Below are 18772 nucleotides of genomic sequence, written 5' to 3'. Positions count from 1 at the left end.
CCAATACCAAAACCAAACCTTTGTTCAATTCGTTACGCATATATTTCAAATCTGACCCCTGTGGCACGTTGGTAAGGCGCAGCATTCGTGGAGAGCAAGTCGTGGGTTCAAACCTCAGATTTGCCCCAAATTTTTGGAAATGCGCCAACATAATGTTGATGTCACCCTGGCCACATGGCAGCTTGCCATTCGCTACCCAAAACAAAATATTCCATGGAATATTTTATTTTAAATTTTTCTTTTTGAACAAATTAAAAATTTCAGTATTATTGGCAATTCTTCTTTTTTTCATAACTTTCTCATATGGCGATCGTTTTCCAAACCGTTTGCAATGCTAGAATCAGGAAGATGAGCTCTATCTAGTCGTTTAGGTTCAAACCAGTTCTAAGCACTTTCATTTTTAACCATTTTACGACACTTGGTCTTGAGCTCCTCATCACTGAACCTACTACATTCTCTCTTTTGAAACCTATAAACTGTTGCGATACAGTCGTACCGATATGTATTTATGGTCTTGTGCCCTTGTCCGTCTCTTTGAAGCATGAAGACTATATTGTTGTTGGCTAGTCAGATAATCGACCCACCCATGTAAGGCTTCAAGCGGCTGTCATTCACTTTTCTTAGGAAGGGTTCTCCATTTCATTTGACGAGTTGGAACGCGCCTCCATCTATGACTTCCTTAACCACGTATGGCCCTAGCCAATGCATTTTGAATTTTCCTGGAAATTTTTCAAACTTACTATCGTATAACAGTACTAAGTCATTTACTTTGAATGTGTGCAACTTAATATGGCGATCATGCCAAGCTTTTTCACGTTGTTTCTGAACCTGCTGATGAAAACCTGCCAAGAACCGTTCCTCCTCAAGTTCTTCCAATTGCGCGAGTCTTTCTTCCAAAGCTTCACAGTCTGACATCCCTGTGAGTGCTACTATTCGCAGACTAGGTATGATATATTCCATTGGCATGACAGCTTCCACGCCATAGGCTAACCAGAAATGGGTTTATCCCATCAGTTTCTTGTACATTGTTTTGTAAGCCCACAGTACTATAGGGACGTGCAGGTCCCAATTGCTTCGCTGCGCGTTACACACTTTTGTCAGCGCGGTTTCAAATATTTTGTTGAATGCCTCTACTGTCCCATTCGCTTATGGGTGATATGGTGTACTCTTCTGATGATATACCTGGAATTCTTCCGTGAGTGCGCTGATGGTTTTGTTCAGAAAATGTGTTCCATGATCAGTCATTAAGATCTTTGGACAGCCAAATTGGGTCAACACATTTTTAAATAAGAACTTCGCAGCCGTAGGGGCCGTGCAGTCTTTGACCATCTGCGCTTCTTCCCATCGTGTGAGGTACTCTGTCGCGATGATGATGTAGCATGCACTCGTCTTTCCGTGAGGTTTGATCAGTCCCACAAAGTCGATTACCCATTTTTCGAACGGATGCAGTGTAATTTGTGGATTTAACGACATCTCATCCCTCCGTGATGGTTTTCCAGTCCTTTGACATACATCTTAGGCCTTACAGTGCGCTTTCGAATCCTAGTGTAGGGTTGGCCACCACAACCCTGTGCGAAGAATCTTTTGTGCAGTTGCCCGTCCTACATAGTGTCCTCCTACAGCACCCCCATGTGCTTCTGTGAGGATCTGACTTCTTTCAAATTCAGGTACGTATCTTCACAATATCTCATCATTGCCCATTTTGTATAAGTGCCTCGCAATGACAGAAAAATCTGCCACGCGCACCACCAATTCCTTCTTTTGTTAGACGGAATATTCCTTCGGCAGAGTTCCTGTTGTCAAAAAATGGATTATATCTTTAAAGTGCCCATCCTCAACGCGCACCGCAAAGAGTTGAGCATCAGGTAATCCTTCCTCCATATTAGTGGGTTCCTCGCCCATCTCAATGCGCGATAAATGATTTGGTCTTGCGTTCAAGTGTCCTAGCTTGACCACGACCTCGAAATCATATTCCTGGAAAAATAACAGCCACCTGCATATGTGCCCCCCTAACATAGGCTTATTGACTAGGTATTTCAGCATGGAATGGTTGGTATACATCTTAAAATGTCCTCTTGAAAAATAATGTCATTATTTTTGGAGTGCATACACCATTGCCAACCCCTCACGCTCGGTGGTGGAATAGTTCTTCTCAACTTTAGACAATCTTTGACTTGCAAACGTGAGAGGGTGATCCAATCCCTCTACGCCCTCCTGTGTGAGTACTACTCCCAATGCAATACATGACGCATCAACATGTACATGAAACTCCACATCCCATTTTGGGAAGACTAGGATTGAAGCGAAGGCCAATTTCCCCTTTAGGACATCCAAATTATTCATGCAATCATCATTCCAGCAAAATGTAACATCGTTTTTCAATAGCTTTTCCATCGGTGTTGTTATTTGGGCATAGCTTTTGATGAACTTCCTATAGTACCCTCTATGTCCCAAGGTAGCGCGCAGTAGTTTAACACTTCGTGGTGCTTCCAAATTTAGAATAACGGCAATCTTCACAAGGTCAACCATTAGCCCTTATTTACAGACCACATGTCCCAACAGGTTCGCAAAGGGAAAAAGAAATGTGCACTTCTCAAGGTTCAGTGAAATTTGATGTCTTCGGCAAGTATCCAGCATCAAGCGTAAGCTTGCTATGTGGTGCTTAACCAATCCGAAGACTGTCCAGTCATCCAAATAGACCTCCAGGAACTTGTGGATGTATTATTTGAATGTGGCAACAGTGATTCGTGAAAAGATGGCTAGCGCATTATTCAATCCAAATGGCATGACAATGTAATGAAAGCATCATCATTCTGTTGCGAAGGTTATTTTTCTCCTATCTTTTGGTGTGATATTAATCTGGTGTTACCCTGATAATCCATCCATGAACGAGTATGCTTCTTCTCTGCCAACATTTTCCAACACCTCATCTATGAATGGTGTCGGGAATGGATCATGTACACAAGCATCATTCAGCTTCCTGAGGTCCACACATATTCTTATTTCACCCTTCTGCTTTTTCTCCTGTACTACCATAGGACTCATCCAGTCGAATTCTTCCACTGGCTCAATAATTCCTACGATGAGCATTTTGTCTAACTCTATGCAGACCTTTTCCTTGTACTTAGGATTCAAGCGGTAAGGCCTCTGCTTGACCGGCTTCGCATCAGGTTTTAGGGTGATCTTCATCATTCCTAAGTTGCCAACGATCCCTTTTAAATCTGTAATTTTGGTCAGGAATAAGTCTTGATATTTGCGAAGTAACTCCATGACCTTATCTACCGTGGCATCATCCCAATAGTCTCCGAGCGTGGCATACTTCGGTTCCGCCTTCGTTCCAATGTTTACTTGCTTTGTTTTTAGCGGCAAGATGATGTCGGGGTCCTCAATCGATGGTCCTCGAATCTCTCAATAGACTTCCATTTCTAGAATTTTAATATGTCATGGGTCCTCGTCATCCTCCTCAAAATTCACATTGTAACACTCCAGCGCGCAACCCAGTTGTGTCGCCCATTTTGGCTGAAGCACTTCTATTGGATCCTTGGGTATTTTGAAGATAGTTGCTTTTACTGCTTGTAGCGCATCATCAATAGTATCCCACCAATGATCTTCAAATGTGAAAGTTAACAGAAATCCCTCACACAAAATATCTCATTCGTTCGTACCATGGTGGGGCTCTATCTCAGTATACCAATTCATGGGTATGACATCCAGGGTATGACAGAACAAATGCACCCATTCAGACTGTGGCTCTTCCCTGTAGGCCCTGGTCCATTTTGCGAGGTGTGTACGTGGATCATCTCGTCCGTCATACTTGTCTTCTAGCCACATCTGTTGTTTCCCAAATTGTAGGTGCATCATCCTTCTGCATTCGCGCCAATCCCCGAAACTCTGCTGGTGTGTACCCCACCACCTTGCGGGTGTAGCGCACAGTGCCCATTTCAAAGTGTCAAAATGTTGTTGTTCTGTTACTTCGCTCTCAAATTTGTTCAGGAACTCATCCACTGCTGTCAACCCGTCATACATAGGCGGATCCCCTATCTCCGTTGTCATGCAGCGTAGTGATCTTACCATCATGTTGCAATTGAGCGTGGTTACTTCGTGTAACTGATTCTTCCATCGTTCTATTTCTTCATTCGAATCATAAGTGGAGGAGCTTTCTCCTTCCCACGAAATCCTACCATCTTCCATTGGATTCACCCAATCCTACTCTCGAGTGGTTATCTTGTAGATAAAGTCAAGATTGTCATTGCTATCATCATCGTGCAACAGTTCTATGTAGTGCACTCCTTCCGCGAGGTTTAAAGGTACCACTACGCGTAGTGACTTTTTCTCAAAAATCATTTTGCGCCTCTTTATATATTTATTACTTCGTTCATATCAGTGGCCCAATCTATTCCTAGTAGTGCAGGATAGGGATTGTTGTCATTGACAATCTCTATCACTTTGAAATCTTCCAATGCGCTAGCACCTTCGATATCTACTGTTATCCCCTGTAATATTCCCATCGATAGGATCTTCTGTTGGTTCACCATTCACAATTGAACAAGAGACCATTGTAGCATGGGTCTGCCCATGCATTCCGATGTTTGTTTTGGCTGTACAGTCGTGTCTAATCCGAAATCTAGAATTACTTGATCCATTTCGTATTCTCAAATTTGTGCAATCAATCTCATTTCCCTTCCTGTTCGCAATGCATGCTTTCCAAGTTTCCGGACTACGTGAGGTTCTCCTGAACCCGTGCACCTAGTGATAAGTTCCTGAATTCTTTTTATAGCCTTACTGTCGCGTAGCAGTTTCATGCATGTCTCCAGAAAGGTAGTGAGCATTGAAGGATCCATCCCTGGTTCTAGTTGATCCTTACTACCTGAAGTGGAGGCCTCTGTGAAGCTCTTCTTAGCTTCCATGAATGTCTCCTTCACGCACTCCAAATCAAATTCAGGTTCCTTTATAGGAGCCTTGCAAACCCACGCACTTTCTTCTGGCTGCTTACCTTTGTCATCTCCGATTGTGATACCACTTCGAAGCACTATGTTTACATTTGGGTCCTCTTCGTGTGGCTTAGACCTCATCATTTGTAGGTTCTAAGTCGGGGGAGGCTGGAGTACTCCTTTATCGTGCAACCTCACTATCAGTATAGGGCAATCCTCCGTCTCATGATAAAATTGGGTATAGTATAAACATGATACTCTTGTCAGATTCATACAATCACAGGCATAATGCCCTGGCCCTCCACAATTGTAACAAATTAGTTGTTCATGACCCCTTCCTGGTCCCATTCCACCTCGACCTCATCCGCGCCCCCGAAATCTAGCACTCGCTATCCCTGCATTCGAATCGAGGGCTCGCATTTCGATCTGCACTCTATATGCAGGGGTCTGATCCATCACTAGCTCGTAACTTCTATAGGTGCGTTCATCATGGCCTACCAACCTATAGGAATTACAGAACAATTGCTGGGATGTCTGCATTGTTGGGTTGTGTTATATTCTTTCCACGACTAGCCAACGTAGTTAACTGGAGGGTTAGAAGGGGGGTGGAGCCCCCCCTTTGTTGCACCGATTGCGTAGTGAAGGGGGTCACAGAGGGCTTGAGGGGTGCAGATAACCCCACTCTATGGGGTCTGGGGCAGCGCCCCAGGAAATTTTGTTTTTGGACAGTATACTAGTTTAGGTGGACCTACCTATGGTTTTGTGCATGTTTTTCGCACATGTTTTTTGACACGATGGTTTTCGGTCTACACTCTATATGCAGGGGTCTAATCCATCACTAGCTTGTAACTTCTGCAGGTGTGCTCATCATGGCCTATCGACCTATAGAAATTACAGAAAAATTGTTGGGACGTCTGCTTTGTTGGGTTGTGTTATATTCTTTCCACAACTAGCCAATGTAGTTAACTGGGGGGTTAGAAGGGGGGCAGAGCCCCCCCTTTGTTGCCCCGATTGCATAGCGAGGGGGGTCACAAGGGGTGCAGGTAACCCCACTCTATGGGGTCTGGGGCAGCGCCCAGGAAAATTTTGTTTTTCGACCCTATATTACGTTGGGTGAACCTACCTATGGTTTTGTGCATGTTTTTTGCACATGGTTTTGGATGTGATGGTTTTCAGTCCATGTTTTTGGATGCGATGGTTTTTGGTCCACGGTATTTTATGCTTCGGCATGTATAAATATGTATTGTAACATTGAAAGGAACATAATGAAAAATAAAGCTGGTAGTCCTGGTTTTGGGATCTAGGGGAAAATCTCTGTGTATATGTGTTCTATGTGTTATGCTCTCGCATTGTTTATTTTCTGTGTTTTAGAATTTGTATGCATGTAATTTTTGTACTGGGTTAAAACCTACATTTGATAGCAGAGTTGTTTTGGCTTCAAGGAGACACCTTTGTTGCTGAGGGGTTTCGCTCGGGCCTGTGGTAGACCCTGTTCAGTGGGAGATATGTCAGATCAATTATAGCAGTGAAAAAAGATGTCGAGTAGTGGAAATATAGAGATCTAGAAATTTAGTGGTCAGAGTTTTGAGTTGTGGAAACTCAAGATGGAGGACCTGTTGGTGGATAAAGATCATTGGATCGCAGTAGATCCGGGTACTAAACTAATGGGAGTGTTCGATGAAGAATGGAAGAAGTTGGATCGAAAGGCAAAGAGCACAATATGATTGTGTGTCTCAGATTCAGTATAGTTGAATGTATCAGGGGAAGCTACGACGAAGGCTTTGTGGGACAAGTTAGGGACTTTGTACCAATCTATGTCTCTGGTGAATAAATTGTTCCTACGGAAAAAGCTGTATAACTTGAGGAAGAAAGATGGAGACTTTCATGACAGAGCATTTGAACGCATTTAATACTGTGGTAAGTCAGTTATTATTTGTTGATATTAAAATTTCAAATGTAGATAAGTGCATCAGTTTGTTGTGTTCTCTACCAGATTCGTGGGAAAGTCTGGTTATTGCAATAGGTAGCAATGAAACTGCCTTGCAGTTTGATGAAATAGTCTCATCCTTGCTGACAAAGGAAATGAGATAGAAAAATATGGAGAGCCAGAATGGTGATGCCTTGTCTGTATGAGGACGGTCCCAGAACAGAAACAAAAATAAGTCATTGAGTGGGAGGTTTAAATCTAGAGGGAGATCTAAATCTCCATGAAAACCTGTAAAGGTGGTGTGCTAGAAATGTGGAAAGGAAGGGAACTACAAAAGGGATTGTAAATCTAAAGCTCCTGATAAAGGAAAGGGATCTGATGATGCTCCTTCTGCAGAGGCGAAAACCACCTCAGATGAAGGTGGGGATGTGTACTTGGCTTCTTCAAGTACACATGTAGATCATGAGGCATGGTTGATTGACTAGGTGCATCCTTTCACTTCACTCCCCATAGAGAGTGGTTCTATGAGTATATGAATATGATGGTGGTGATGTCTTCTTAGGGGATGATAGGAAGGACAGAATTATTGGTCACAGAAAAGTAAAGTTGAAGTTGCAAGGTGGAAGGGTTAGAACACTTCCGGGTGTTTTGCATATTCCTACCTTGGCCAGAAATCTAATTTATGTGAGCAAGCTAGATGATGCAGGTGTAAAAACAGTGTTCGAGAAGGATACCTGCAAGATGGTTTAGGGGGCACTGGTATTGAAGTGGGGAGTTCAGAATGGAACTCTGTACAAGCTGCAAGGTAACATTGTTATTGATGGGTGTAACAGTTTTGTGGTTCCTGAAAGTGGAGCAGAAAATCTAGTGGTCTATGGAGAGAAGACCATGTTGTGGCATCAAAGGCTTGGACATATTGGAGAGAAGGGCCTCCGAATACCTCATGGTAAAGGTATGGTAGAAGGTATGAGTAATATCTCTCTCGATTTTGATTTCTGTGAAAATTGTGTATATGGGAAGCAGAATCGGGTGAGCTTCCCCTCTGGTGGTAAGAGGACGAAACGGATATTAGAACTTGTGCATAGTGATGTGTTTAGACCTGTGAAGGTTACATCACTAGGTAAGTCTGTGTACTATGTATCATTTATAGATGACTTCTCAAGGAATACATGGATATATTTCCTTAAGAAGAAATCTTAAGTCTTTGATAGGTTTAAAAAATTGAAGGCTCTGGTGGAAAACTAGACAAAGAAGAAGATAAAGGTGTTGAGGACAGATAACGGTGGAGAGTTTTGCAGTAAGGAATTTGAAGAATTCTGTAAGAAGTGTGGTATAGCATGGCAGAAGACTACTCCATATACACCTCAGCAAAATGGAGTTGTATAAAGAATGAACAAGACGTTGATGGAAAGGGCAACAAGCATGCTGAGTGGTGTCGGGATAGGACAAGAATTTTGGACAGAGGCGGTGGAGACTGCATGTTACCTAGTCAACAGATCACCTTCATCAGTGTTGGAGGATAAAACTCCACAAGAGGTATGGACTGGTAAGAAACCCTCTCTTTCACATTTGAGGATATTTGGATGTAATGCATATGTACATGTTCCAAAGGAGAAAATAACAAAGTTGGATTGTAAATCTTAAAAGCGCATCTTTATTGGGCATAAGGATGGTTTAAAGGGTTATAAGCTTTGGAACCTAGTAACAAGGAAGGTTGTGTATAACCGAGATGTAGTGTTCAAAGAGGTGAAAGATGTTATTAAACATGAATTCCAACCAAAGGAACCTGAGGAGATAGAGTTTGAGCTTAAGGAGGAATATTTAGACTCTACAGCAGAGGAGGAATCAGAAGATGAAGAGCCGCAAACTCTGGGTGTGAGAAGATCAGTTCGAGAAAGAAGGCAGCCAGCAAGGTATAGTCCATCTACTTTCTGTTCAAATTTTTATTTATCTATTACTGATGATGAACCCAGAACTGTGAAGGAAGCAGTAGATTCAGAGGATGGAAAACTCTAGAAAGAGGCCATGGCTGATAAAATGGCATCTTTGCACAAAAATGAGGCATGGGATCTAGTGGAGTTGTCGGCTGGAAGGAAACCCATTGGTAGCAAATGGGTGTTTAAAAGGAAGACAAATGTAGAAGGAAAGGTGAAGAAATACAAAGCTCATTTGGTAGCAAAAGGTTATTCCCAGGTGCCGGGAATTGATTTTGCTGATATTTTTTCTCTTGTTACAAAGGTAGCTTCTATTAGATTAATTTTATATGTTTTTGCTGCTTTTGATTTTGAGGTAGAACAAATGGATGTGAAGACAACATTTCTTCGTTGAGATCTGGAAGAGGAGATCTACATCAAGCAACCTGAAGGTTTTGTGGTGAAGGGTAAGAAAGAAATGGTATGCAAGTTAAATAAGTCTCTGTATGGGTTAAAACAGTCACCAAGGATGTGGTATCAGAAATTTGATACATTTATACGGGGACTTGGCTTCACCAGAAGCAAAGCAGATCACTGTGTGTATTTTAAATTAATTGGTGACCTTGTCATTTATTTGATCTTTTATGTGGATGATATGTTGCTGGTTGGAAATGACAAAGAAATTATCCAGGATTTGAAGACCCATTTGTCCTCCAAATTGTTGGGTTGTGTTATATTCTTTCCACGTAGTTAATAGGGGGTTTGAAGGGCACCCACCTATGGTTTTGTGCATGATTTTCGCACATTTTTTTTGGACGCGATGGTTTTCGGTCCATGGTATTGGATGCTTCGGCATGTATAAATATGTATTGTAACATTGAAAGGAAAATAATGAAAAATCAAGCTGGTAGTCCTGGTTTTGGGATCTAGGGAAAAATCTCTGTGCATATGTGTTTTATGGGTTATGGTCTCGCATTGTTTATTTTCTTTGTTTAAGAATTCGTATGCAGGTAATTTCTGTACAGGGTTAAAACCTACATTTGGTATCAGAGTTGTTTTGGCTTCAAGGGGACACCTTTGTTGCTGAGGGGTTTCGCTCGGGCCTGTGGTAGACCCTGTTCAGTGGGAGATCTGCAAGATCGATTCTGGTGGTGAAAGAAGATGGCGAGCAGTGGAAAGATAGAGATTGAGAAGTTCAATGGTCAGAATTTTGAGTTGTGGAAACTCAAGATGGAGGATCTATTGGTGGATAAAGATCAATGGATCACGGTAGATCCGGGTACTAAACCATCGGGAGTGACCGATGAAGAATGGAAGAAGTTGGATCGGAAGGCAAAGAGCACAATACGATTGTGTGTCTCGGATTCAATATTGCTGAATGTATCAGGGGAAGCTACGGCAAAGGCTTTGTGGGTCAAGTTAGGGACTTTGTACCAATCTAAGTCTCTTGTGAATAAATTGTTCCTGTGGAAAAAGCTGTATAACCTGAAGATGAAAGATGGAGACTCGGTGACAGAGCATCTGAATGCGTTTAATACTGTGGTAAGTCAGTTATTATCTGTTGATATTAAAATTTCAGATGAAGATAAGTGCATCAGTCTGTTGTGTTCTCTACCAGATTCGTGGGATAGTCTGATTATTGCAATAGGTAGCAATGCAACTGCTTTGCAGTTTGATGAAATAGTCTCAGCCTTGCTGACGGAGGAGATGAGATGAAAAAATATGGACAACCAGAATGGTGATGCCTTGTCTGTACAAGGACGGTCCCAGAACAGAAACAAAAATAAGTCATCGAATGGGAGATCTAAATCTAGAGGGAGATCTAAATCTCCAGGAAAACCTACAAAGGTGGTGTGCTGGAAATGCGGAAAGGAAGGGCACTTCAGAAGGGATTGTAAATCTAAATCTCCTGATAAAGGAAAGGGATCTGATGATGCTCCTTCTGCAGAGGCGAAAACCACCTCAGATGAAGGTGGGGATGTGTACTTGGCTTCTTCAAGTACACATGTAGATCATGAGGCATGGTTGATTGACTCAGGTGCATCCTTTCACTTCACTCCCCATAGAGAGTGGTTCTGCGAGTATGAGAAATACGATGGTGGTGATGTCTTCTTAGGAGATGATAGGAAGGCTAGAATCATTGGTCGGGGAAAAGTAAAGTTGAAGTTGCAAGGTGGAAGGGTTAGAACACTTCCGAGTGTTCTACGTATTCCTGCATTGGCCAGAAATCTGATTTCTGTAAGCAAGTTGGATGATGCAGGTGTAAAGACGGTGTTCGAGAAAGATACCTGCAAGATGGTTCGAGGAGCACTGATATTAATGCGGGGAATTCGGATTGGAACTCTGTACAAGCTGCAAGGTAGCACTGTTGTTGACGGGTGCAATAGTTCTATGGTTCCTGAAAATGGAGTAGAGAATCTAGTGGTCTCTGGAGAGAAGACCATGTTGTGGCATCAAAGGCTTGGACATATTGGAGAGAAGGGCCTTCGAATACTTCATGGTAAAGGTATGGTAGAAGGTATGAATAATAGCTCTCTAGATTTTGATTTCTGTGAAAATTGTGTATATGGGAAGCATAATCGGGTGAGTTTCCCCTCTGGTGGTAAGAGGACGAAACAGATATTAGAGCTTGTGCACAGTGATGTGTTTGGACCTGTGAAGGTTCCATCATGGGTAAGTATGTGTACTATGTATCATTCATAGATGACTTCTCAAGGAATACATGGATATATTTTCTTAAGAAGAAATCTGAAGTCTTTGACAGGTTTAAAGAATTTAAGGCTCTGGTGGAAAATCAGACAGAGAAGATAAAGGTGCTGAGGACATATAATGGTGGAGAATTTTGCAGCAAGGAATTTTGTAAGAAGTGTGGTATAGCACGGTAGAAGACTACTCCATATACACCTCAGCAAAATGGAGTCGCAGAAAGAATGAACAAGACATTGATGGAAAGGGCAAGAAGCATGCTCAGTGGTGCCGAGTTAGGACAGGAATTCTGGGCAGAGGCGGTGGATACTGCATGTTACCTGATCAACAGATCACCTTCATCAGCGTTGGAGGATAAGACTCCACAAGAAGTATGGACTGGTAAGAAACCCTCTCTTTAACATCTAAGGGTATTTGGATGTGATGCATATGTACATGTTCCAAAGGAGAAACGAACCAAGTTGGATAGTAAATCTGAAAAATGCATCTTTATTGGGTATAAGGATGGTTTAAAGGGTTATAAGCTTTGGAACCCAGTCACACGGAAGGTTGTGTACAGCCGAGATGTGTTGTTCAGAGAGGTAAAAGATGTTATTCAACATGAAGTCCAACCAAAGGAACCTGAGAAGATAGAGTTTGAGCCAAAGGAGGAAGAATCAGACTCTGCAGCAGAGGAGGAATCAGAAGATGAAGAGCCACAAACTCCGGCTGTGAGAAGATCAGTTCGAGAAAGAAGGTAGCCAGAAAGGTATAGTCCATCTGCTTTTAGTCCAAATTTTGCTTTGTCTGTTACTGATAATGATCCCAGAACTGTGAAGGAAGTAGTGGATTCAGAGGATGGAAAACTCTGGAAAGAGGCCATGGTCAATGAAATGGCATCTTTGCACAAAAATGAGGCTTGGGATCTGGTGGAGTTGCCGGCTGGAAGGAAACCCATTGGTAGCAAATGGGTGTTCAAGAAGAAGACAAATGCAGAAGGAAAGGTGGAGAAATACAAAGCTCGGTTGGTAGCAAAAGGTTATTCCCATGTGCCAGGAATTGATTTTGGTGATATTTTTTCTCCTGTTGCCAAGGTAACTTCTATTAGATTACTTTTATCTGTTGCTGCTGCTTTTGATTTTGAGGTAGAACAGATGGATGTGAAGAAAACATTTCTTCACGGGGATTTGAAAGAGGAAATCTACATGAAGCAACCTGAAGGCTTTACAATGAAGGGTAAGAAAGAACTGGTATGCAAGTTAAAGAAGTCTCTGTATGGGTTAAAACAATCACCAAGGATGTGGTATCAGAAATTTGATACATTTATATGGGGACTTGGCTTCACCAGAAGCAAAGCAGATCATTGTGTGTATTTTAAATTAATTGGTGACCGTATTATTTATCTGGTCTTGTATGTGGATGATATGTTGCTGGTTGGAAATGACAAAGAAATTATCCAGGATTTGAAGACCCAATTGTCCTCCAAATTCGACATGAAAGATCTTGGTGCCACAAACTATATTTTGGGCATGGAAATTTAAAGAGATCGGTCAAAGAGGAAGCTCTGGTTAAACCAGAGGAAGTATGTCGAGAAAATACTCCAGAGGTTTAATATGCAGGATAGTAAACCGGTGAAGGTTCCTATTCCTGTAGGTGTGAGGTTATCTGCTGAACAGTGTCCCAAGACACAAGAAGAGGAAGAAGACATGTCCCGTGTTCCATATGCAAGTGCAGTGGGTAGCCTGATGTATGCAATGGTCTGTACTAGACCAGACATTGCACATGTAGTGGGAGTATTGAGCAGGTTTATGTCAAAACCTCGGAAGGAGCACTGGACAGCAGTGAAGCGGGTTTTCAGGTATTTGCGTGGCACTAGTGATTATGGTTTGTGCTACCAAGGAAGACTAGGATTGGACAGAGTGTTGGATATTCATGGCTTTGTTGATGCAGACTGGGTTGGAGATCTAGATCAGAGAAGATCTACAAGTGGGTATGTGTCTAACCTATTTGGAGGTGCAGTCAGTTGGATGAGTAAGAAACAATATGTAGTGGCACTATCAACTACAGAGGCAGAATACATGGCAGCCACTCATGCAAGCAAGGAAGCAGTTTGGTTGCAGAGATTGTGCTCAAGTATGGGGTTAGTACAAGGAGCTATAAGAATAGACTGTGACAGCCAAAGTGCAATTTTCTTGGCAAAGAACCCTGCTTATCATTCAAAGACAAAGCACATTGATGTTCAGTATCACTTTGTGAGGGATATGATAGAAGACAGAAAGGTGTTGCTGGTAAAGGTGGATACTTTGAAGAATACTGCAGATGCATTGACAAAATCTGTGAGCTCTGAGAAGTTCTCTTGGTGTAGAGAAGCAATGGGAATCTCAAGGCTAAAAAAATGACTAAGCTCTCCTGTGGCCCCCTGTGGAAAGAAAACAACAAGTGGGAGATTGTTGGGTTGTGTTATATTCTTTCCACGTAGTTAATAGGGGGTTTGAAGGGCACCCGTAACCCCACTTTATGGGGTCTGGGGCAGCACCCCGGAAAATTTTGGTTTTGGACCATATGTTAGGTTGGGTGGACCCACCTATGGTTTTGTGCATGATTTTCGCACATGTTTTTTGGACGCGATGGTTTTCGGTCCATGGTATTGGACGTGATGGTTTTCGGTCCATGGTATTAGATGCTTCGGCATGTATAAATATGTATTGTAACATTGAAAGGAAAATAATGAAAAATCAAGCTGGTAGTCCCGGTTTTGGGATCCAGGGAAAAATCTCTGTGCATATGTGTTTTATGGGTTATGCTCTTGCATTGTTTATTTTCTTTGTTTAAGAATTCGTATGCAGGTAATTTCTGTACAGGGTTAAAACCTACACAAATTTGACATGAAAGATCTTTGTGCTGCAAACTATATTTTGGGCATAGAAATTAAAAGAGATCAGACAAAGAATAAGCTCTAGTTAAAACAGAGGAAGTATGTCGAGACAATATTGCAGAGGTTTAATATGCAGGATAGTAAACCAGTGAAGGTTCCTATTCTTGTAGATGTAAAGTTATCTGCTGAACAATGTCCCAAGACACAAGAAGAGGAAGAGGACATGTCTTGTGTTCCATATCCAAGTGTAGTCGGTAGCCTGTATGCGATGGTCTATAATAAACCAGACATTGCACATGCAGTGGGAGTATTGAGAAGGTTTATGTCAAAACCAAGGAAGGAGCACTGGATAGAAGTGAAGCGGGTTTTCATGTATTTGCAAGGAACTATTGATTATGGTTTTTGCTACTAAGGAAGACTAGGATTCGACAGAGTGTTGGATATTCGTGGCTTTGTTGATGTAGAATGGGCTGGAGATCTGGATCAGAGAATATCTACAAGTGGCTATGTGTTTAATCTATTTGGAGGTGCAGTCAGTTGGATGAGTAAGAAACAATCTGTAGTGGCACTATCAACTACAGAGGCAGAATACATGGCAGCCACTCATGCAAGTAAGGAAGCAGTTTGGTTGCAGAGATTGTGTTCAAGTATGGGGTTAGTACAGGGAGCTATAAGGATAAATTGTGACAGTTAAAGTGCAATTTTCTTGGCAAAGAACCCTGCATATCATTCAAAGACAAAGCATATTGATGTTCAGTATCACTTTGTGAGGGATATGATAGAAGACAAAAAGGTGTTGTTGGTAAAAGTGGACACTTTGAAGAATACTGCAGATGCATTGAAAAAATCTGTGAGCTCTGAGAAGTTCTATTGGTGTAAAGAAACAATGGGCATTGCGGGTTTGGATAAATGACTAAGCTCTCCTGTGGCCCCCTATGGAAAGAAAACAACAAGTGGAAGAATGGTGGGTTGTGTTATATTCTTTCCATGACTAGCCGACATATTTAACCAGGGGGTTAGAAGTGGGGTGGAGCCCCCCCTTCGTTGCGTTGATTACATAGCGAGGGGGATCATAGTGTGTTTGAGGGGTGCAGGCAACCCCACTCTATGGGGTCTAGGGCAACACCCCAGAAAATTTTGTTTTTGGACCCTATATTAGGTTGGGCAGACCTACCTATGGTTTTGTGCATGTTTTTCGCACACTATTTTGGACATGATGGTTTTTGATCCATGGTATTGGATGCTTTGGAATGTATAAATATGTATTGTAATATTAAAAGGAACATAATGAAAAATCAAGCTGGTAGTCCTAGTTTTTGGATCTAAAGGAAAATCTTTATGTATATGTGTTTTATGTGTTATGCTCCTGCATTGTTTATTTTCTGTGTTTTAGAATTCGTATGCAGATAATTTTTGTATAGGGTTAAAACCTACATGCGTATACTTCTGCAATAGGTCACAGTTATCTATAGTGTGTTTTCCTCCTATCTGACAAATCGCACACCATAATGCAGGTGCCGCGCTCAATCCTGCTTGTGCCTCTAGTCTTAACAGCATCGGCCCTCCTTTCGCCAAGTAATTCGTGAAAACTGGACAGTGATCCTTGCCATGCCCTTGGCCTTTACATTTTATGCACCATACCTCTTCGTGCGCCTCTAGCCGAGTTGTCATGTCTTGTTTTAAACTCTGCATTTCCAGACACAAATTTTGCAGTTGCGCGTGGATTTGTTGGACTCTCAGACCAGGATCTTGTATAGGGGTCTCATGCAATCTCATTTCAATCTCCAAAGCTTCGGCCTGGGTAGATAGCTTTTGTTGTGATAGCATCGTCCTTAAATGCGGTGTTAGTGGTGCTATAAACCATGCACAGTGTTGCCCATCCGTCAAGGTCATGTTGGCTTCACAAATCATACTCTTCAGTCTCTGGTCCAAATCCCATGGGGTCTCGCCTGGAAGCATCGCAATTTCCTTAAACCCGATAATCGATTGTGTCTTTGATTTTGGCCTGCTAAATTCCCTGTTCAGTGTGGCCTAGATATTTATGATTCCTGCGTTTGGATGGTCATTAGAATGCTTAATGTACCACATTAGTGCGTGATCCTGCAACGCGCTTACTAGCGTTGCCTTCTTTATATTGTCATCCATGACTCCTTGTGCTTCCCATACAGCCCTTACTACGAACCAAAATTGGTCTAGATCTTCGTTCCCTACTCCTCTGAATACCGGCAGTTTGATCACGCTCACCATATTGAACTGTGGTGGTGGCGGAGGTGGTGTGGGTGGAGATGGGGGTGATGATGGTGAAACTGGTGGTGGCATAAGTGGGGATGGTATGCGCGGAATTCACTGCTTTATCAGAGTGATCACGCTTCTCGTAGAAACTTTCGCGAGCTCTTCCTCACTTTCTTGTCGTGTCGAAATCAAGGGGCTATTTTCTAGCTCTGTGCTACCTTTGTTTCTATAGATCCTCCCACTTCGCGTAGTCCCAAACATCAATTTATTCACATAACCCACTTTTCACACAATAACATTTTGATCCAAGTGTTCAATGATTTAATGTACTTATCTCATGGTCCCTTGAAGAAGCAACGTTCTGCCTCGCTGTAGCTGACAGTCGTATCTACTGTGAACTTAGTGATAAATCCCCTTATAATTTGATCAAGCCAATAGTCCACAGCATGCACGATCTTATCTTCTGACGCTTCTAGTCTGCGCACCAATTCCGGAGTCCACAAAATCGGTTTGTCGAGTGATCCAGGTGGCTCTAGAGAGACACACAGGACAAAGAGGGCTTATGAACATTTGAAATTCAAAGTGCTCAGAGTGACTTCTACCCAAGACCAGATCATAGATCTCGTCATTCTAATCATGGAGGTGAAAATGGTTTGTCAAACTGAGGTCGTATGCGAAAGATAGATCTCTTCAAAGTTTGAAATGACAGGGAAAAAGAGAAACCCACAAGGTGCCACATGGCATCCCAATAAGCACATGGGACCCACATGGCAACCCATCAAGCATTGGCACTTGGCATTCTTTCATTGCTTCCTTATCCCTACAAAAAGACAAAAAAAATTAATATTAAAAATCCCCTGTAAAAAACAAAAGATAGCCATATAAAATATGGTTTAGAAACCATATATTAAAAGAAATACCATAATATAAAAATAAAATTCATTATTCCACCGACGATATAACATGGTGAGTGGGTTTGTTATTTAATGGTTATAACAAATATAGGTATCAACTGGTTAAACACAACCAGATGCAAAACAATATGCCATGTTACACATATTGTGTCAGCCGCCCACACATGTCGTAACCGTGCCAACGTAAATATAATGTTGCCACCGAACTGTATTGGTAATCAACAGTTATAAAACAAAACAAAGATATTGCTATTTGGGGTCAGTGGCGCTGGAACCCCCAACCACGTAAACCAATTTTTTCAAACTCACCGTTAAGACAACAACTCATGGTTGTAATATTTGCCAACAATTTATTACTTAAACTCAGTTCCATTACTCCTACATGAAGGGGTAAGAAAGAGAAAACGCAACATGGTTTTCAATACGTATAATTTTTAATTATTTTTTAATGCAAGTGGAATCATGAATTTTGCAGGAGGGCTGAATTTTCACATTGTCAAAATTTGATAAATTTCATATGGATTTAACACCTCTCATTGCAATGAATGCAATGGCAGTGTCCGTTTCTCCAACAGAGTTCTGAATTTTTCGGTCATTTTTAGTGTGAGGATGGAACCATGATAAGTACAAAAACAGGGAGCAGAACCATGAGCCTTGAAATTTTCCCAAGGAGGGAAAATTTTGCCATGTCGGAATATAGTCAGGTTTATACTTGTTTTTCATGGCTTTCCATAGGGATCACAATAGCGAGATCAGATTCACCATCTGAGTTGTAGATTTCCAGTCCACCTATGGAGCAGAATCTTTGAGGAATCTCAGGGGAATCTAAAAGATTCTTTGAGCCCCAAATTCTCAAATTTTCGGAATTCAGATTTTAGATAGTCAATTTTGCACTAATTTATGCCACAAATCTGATGGTGCATTCAGATTTGTCATTATCTCATTTCATTTTCCACTTTTCTAAGTGCCAATGTAGGTGTCAACAATCATGTGCGAGCAACCATTTCCATGTGATTGATGCTGTGAGATCGATGGTTCAAACAACTTCAGCAGTTTGACATCTGCTTCTTCAGATGGCCCCTGGTTGTGAGGTATATGATGTGTTCATGTACTTCTTCTTTATGCATTATGCTGCACAGATCCTTGATTGATGTTGATGCAAGATCTTGTTTCTTACATGTTTTCATGATTCCTTGCTTGATGTGATGCGGAATCATCTATGTGATGTATTTGCTGTCATGATTCATCATGTTATTTTTTGAGATCCCTTTGTTGTATTTCGCTGGGATACTCTT

The sequence above is a fragment of the Pinus tabuliformis genome, chromosome 3_2 (assembly GCF_031772625.1).
Source record: "Pinus tabuliformis cultivar Carrire ecotype Pingquan chromosome 3_2, CPIR1, whole genome shotgun sequence".
Lineage (NCBI taxonomy): Eukaryota > Viridiplantae > Streptophyta > Pinopsida > Pinales > Pinaceae > Pinus > Pinus tabuliformis.
Note: the sequence above shows the minus strand (reverse complement) of the source record.